The following is a 5,000-nucleotide window of genomic DNA, read 5'->3' as shown; positions in this document are numbered from 1 at the left end:
CCCTCCTTCCTCTACCCCCCCCTCCCTCCCTCCTCCCTCCTCCCTCATCCCAATTCCTCCCCCTCTCTCCTCTTCCCCCTCCCCCTTCTCTCGATCGATGCGGGGCTCCCAGCCGTAAGTAATGCGAACTCGTGGTTCACCGCCACTACCTCTCCCTCCCCCTCCCCTATCCAACCCCTTCCCCGGCCCCTACTCCCCTCTATCCACCCCCTTTCCCCCGCCCCTACCTCCCCTCCCCTCGCCTGCTATTATTACCCCGGAAAGCAATACCCCGTCACGTATTAACACTCTCTTTCTCTACCTCTACCGTCTATCTCTACCTCCATTTATCTTTGTCTCTGTGTCTGTCTGTCTGTCTGCTTCTGCCTGCCTGTCTATTTTCGTCTGCCTGCCTGTGTCGGACTGTGTGTCTCTGTCTGTCTGTCGGCCTGCCTGTCTATCTGTGTCTTGCCTGTCTTCCTGCCTATCGATTTTTTGCCTACCTGCTTACCTGTCTGCCTCCCGTCTCTTCCTTTCCCTCGCGCACAGGACTCGCAAGACCTTTCACACACACACACACACACACACACACACACACACACACACACACACACACACACACACACACACACACACACACACACACACACACACTCACACACACACACACACACACACTACACCTGCACGCCAGTCAGCATGCTTCGCCCAACACCTGAGCACGTATATCTCCTTAACACCTTCCCCCCCTTCCCCCTTCCCCCTCCTCCCCTCCCCTCCCCCCTCTCCACCCAGCACACCGGCAGTGGGTTGATCACACGTAGCGAGAGGTGTGGCGGAAACGGAGGAGATTGGACGAAAAGGAGGGGGAGGGCGAGAGAGGGAAAGAGGGAAAGGGAGGAAGGGAGAGGGAGGAAGAGAGAGGGAGGGAGAGGGAGGGAAAGGGAGGAAGAGAGAGAGAGAGAGAGAGGGGGGAGAGGGAGAGGGAAAGGTAGAGAGAGAGAGAGAGAGAGAGAGAGAGAGAGAGAGAGAGAGAGAGAGAGAGAGAGAGAGAGAGAGAGAGAGAGAGAGAGAGAGAGAGAGAGAGAGAGAGAGGGAGAGAGAGAGAGAGAGGGTAAACACCAATGAGAAAAACGTGCGAGGAACATACACTCTCTTCCCTTCCTCTTAGCCCCCTCCCCCCATCTGCCCTCTCGTTCTCGTTATCTTCACTCCTCCTCCTCTTCCACCATTCTCTTCATTTTCACTTTCTTACCGATCGCCTCCTTCTCCTTTGCCCTCTCACCATCACCCTCTCGTCTTCCCTTCTCCTTCTTCTCCTTCACCTTCACCCTCTTTCCTTCACCTTCTTCTTCCTCTCTCCTTCACCTTCGTCTCCCTCTCCCTCTCTCCTTCACCTTCGTCTCCCTCTCCCTCTCCCTCTCCACCTTCCCCTCACCCCTCACCCCCCCACACCCCATCCCCACCCCCTTGCACCCGCGCTGACGATCTCCGCAGTCCGTCCGTCTGTCTGTCACCCGGCGATACAGCTGTGCACCGCCGCCACCGCCCGTACCGCCCCCGCCCGTACCGCTCACGACCCACGCCCGACACAGCTGTTCGAACACTAAGCACAGCTGGCACCAAGTGACATATCCTCCCTCCGGCGTCGAGAGAGGGCACCAGGCACGGGCACGGGCGCAAGAGGTGGGTCGGTAGGGGGGAGGGGAGGGAGGGAGGGAGGAGGGAGGAGGGGGAGGGAAAAGGAAGGAGGGAGGAAGGGAGGGGAGGGGAGGGGAGGAGGGGAAAGGGAGGGTAGGGACGAAGGGTAGAGTGGAGTTGGGAGGGAAGGAAGAGTGCGATGAGAAACTGATCCCATTTGTGCATTAAACAAATAAACAAATACATAAATAAACAAACACAATAAATAAAACGAACAATAAACGAATCCAAACGCAACCTATCTATACATCCACATCTCTCTCTCTATCCATCCATCCATCCACCCACCTATCCATCCATCCATCTCTACAACACACACATACACACATGCAAATCAACGAACGAACGACAAACAAACAAAACGAAGAGATAAACGGGATCCCTCGCTCCCAGCCGTAACTGTCATTTATATGCATCAATACTATCATATTCCCCTCCCCTCCCCTCCCTCCCCCTCTCCCTCCCTCCCACACCCACCCACACACACACAAAAAAATCAACACAAATAAAACCAAAAACAAAAACGAAAAAAAAAAAAAAACCTGAATACCTCAATTTCAAGCTGAATGCGACCGATAAAAATAAATATTTCGGCTAAAAACAAACGCCAAACATTGACATTTCCTGGAAAGCGACACGGGCGTGAAAACAAAAGCACACGATACGCCGCGTTCCCAAATATCATATAACATGCCTTTGTTTACAGATGTATTTGTATATGAAAAAAAAGACGAACAAACAACACAATGAAACAGAATATAACAGAAGAAAAAAAGATAATCATACATATTGCGAAAAAAAAGAATATAGAAAAATAGTTACGAGATCGAGTAAGAAGACGGTCCATTTCCTCCCTCCCTCCCTCCCTCCCTCCCTCCCTCTCCCTCTCCCTCTCCCTCTCCCTCTCCCTCTCCCTCTCTCTCTCTCTCTCTCTCTCTCTCTCTCTCTCCACGCACACCATGAGGACATCTAGCAGATTATCCTCCCCACACCCCCCTCCCCCCACACGCATAGGCACCTGCGAGGGACGAGGCAAGGTGTATCCTCCTTAGGCCTACATTAATCTGGTGAATAGGCAATGTACAGACGCAGGATGCTTGCAAAGGGGAAAAAAAAGGAAACATTCGCGCACTCAGTCACACACGCACACAAAGCCACAAGACGCAGAACAAACAAACGCACACACACACACACACACGCACACACAAAGCCACAACGACACCCACTCCTACACATTCCCGCAACCTGAATAATAATAAAAAAATAACCCAGAAAAAGAAACCTAAAAAAAAAACATACAAACACCAAAACCGTTATGACTCACGCCTCCCTAGGCAGTGCATGCGGCGGCGCTCGTGACTCACCCAAACAAGGTGAACGCATAAACACCTCCCAGACAGGTAAACAGAGAGAGAGAGAGAGAGAGAGAGAGAGAGAGAGAGAGAGAGAGAGAGAGAGAGAGAGAGAGAGAGAGAGAGAGAGAGAGAGAGAGAGAGAGAGAGAGAAGCGAAAAGGAGAGGAGAGAGAGAGAGAGAGAGAGAGAGAGAGAGAGAGAGAGAGAGAGAGAGAGAGAGAGAGAGAGAGAGAGAGAGAGAGAGAGAGAGAGAGAGAGAGAGAGAGAGAAAGGGGGGGCGTGGAGGAGTATGAAGGAGTAAGAGAAAGGGAGGATGGAGGATGGGTGGGTGAGTAGATAGGTAGGCGGGTTAACTCACTCAACAACCTCAATCGCGACACACACACACACACACACACACACACACACACACACACACACACACACACACACACACACACACACACACACACACACGCACGAGACCCCTCTCCCTCGTCGTCCTCCCCTTCCTCCCCTCCCCCTCCTAACCCCTCCCTCCCAAACCCTCCCCCCTAACCTCTCCTTCCCCCCTCCCCCTCCCCCTCCCCACCTCCCCCTCGCTATGAATCGAATCGATGGTTCCCAGGCATGAAAATCGCAGGAAAACTGGAAGCGGAATGTGCAAGTTCACGGCTGGACATTGCGACACTGCAGCGGCGCCCTCGCTCTCGTGTGTGCTCTCTCTCTCTCTCGCTCTCTTCCTTCTTCCTTCTCTTTTTCTTTCTTTCTTTCTTTTCTTTTCTCTCTCTTTTTCCTCCCTCTTCCTTCCTTCCTTCTCTTTTCTTTCTTTTTCTTTCTTTCTTCTTTTCTTTTTCGTTCTCCTCCCCCTTCCTTCCTTCCCTTTCTTTCTTTCTTTCTTTCTTTTTCTCGCTCTTTCTCCTCCCTCTTTCTTCCTTTTCTTTCTTTCTTCTTTTCTTTCTCTTTCTCCTCCCCCTTCCTTCCTTCCTTCCTTTCACTCCCGTTCTCACATTCTTATGATACCTCTCCCTCTCCTCATATCTTTGTCGCGTCTGTGTCTGCCCGTATGTCTGTGTCTGTCTGACTGCTTGTCTGTGCATGCCTGCCCGTCTGTCCTTCTGTCTACCCGCCCTGCTGTCTGCCTGTGCCTGCTTGCCTGCCTGCCTGCCTGCCTGCCTGCCTGCCTGCCCGTCTGTCTGTCTGTCTACCCGCCCTGCTGTCTGCCTGCTTGCCTGCCTGCCTGCCTGCCCGTCTGTCTGTCTACCCGCCCTGCTGTCTGCCTGCCTGCCTGCCTGCCTGTCTACCCATCCTGCTGTCTGCCTGTGCCTGCCTGCCTGCCTGCCCGTCCATCCGTCTGCCTATCCCCTCGGGGCGGGACTGGATTGTTGGGCCGAGCATAATACACCACTTTCTATTCCTCGCCCCCAAGCGCTGTCTGCTTGCTGGCTGTCGAGAGCTGTCAGATGCCAACGGGCAGAGCGGGCATGGCGAGGCGTATGTATACATGTATAACATTTGCCTGCTCGCGTTTGTGGGTCCGTGTTCGTCCTCGTCTGTGTCTGTTTTGTTCGTCTGTCTGTCTGTCTGTCTGTGCGTCCGTGTGTGTGTGTGTGTGTGTGTGTGTGTGTGTGTGTGTGTGTGTGTGTGTGTGTGTGTGTGTGTGTGTGTGTGTGTGTGTGTGTGTGTGCGTGTGTGTGTGTGTGTGTGTGTGCGTGTGTGTGTGCGTGTGTGTGTGCGTGTGTGCGCGCGCGCGTGTGTGTGTGTGTACGTGTGTGCTCGCGCGTCTGCATCGTACATTTGCACCCAACGAAAATGCAGACAAAGAAACATCCAGAAAAATGAACAGTACATTAATCTCACTTCCTAACCGCCCCTCCCACCCACCCTTAATCCCATCCATTCCCCCCCTCCCTTCCCCGCCCATAAACCCTTCCGACCCCCGCCCCACCCCGTCCCCTATCTCTCTCTTTCTCTCTTCCCTTCCTCT

General features: G+C 53.3%; 1 protein-coding gene across 8 annotated transcripts in view; it reads right to left on the bottom strand.

Annotated features, from left to right (window-relative positions):
* Positions 1 to 5,000, bottom strand: part of LOC113823729 (nuclear receptor corepressor 2) — an 87,817-nt gene that overhangs the window by 39,496 nt on the left and 43,321 nt on the right. The window lies entirely within an intron of this gene.

This window comes from Penaeus vannamei, chromosome 8 (assembly GCF_042767895.1).
Source record: "Penaeus vannamei isolate JL-2024 chromosome 8, ASM4276789v1, whole genome shotgun sequence".
Lineage (NCBI taxonomy): Eukaryota > Metazoa > Arthropoda > Malacostraca > Decapoda > Penaeidae > Penaeus > Penaeus vannamei.
Note: the sequence above shows the minus strand (reverse complement) of the source record. Positions and strands in the feature narration are given on the sequence as shown.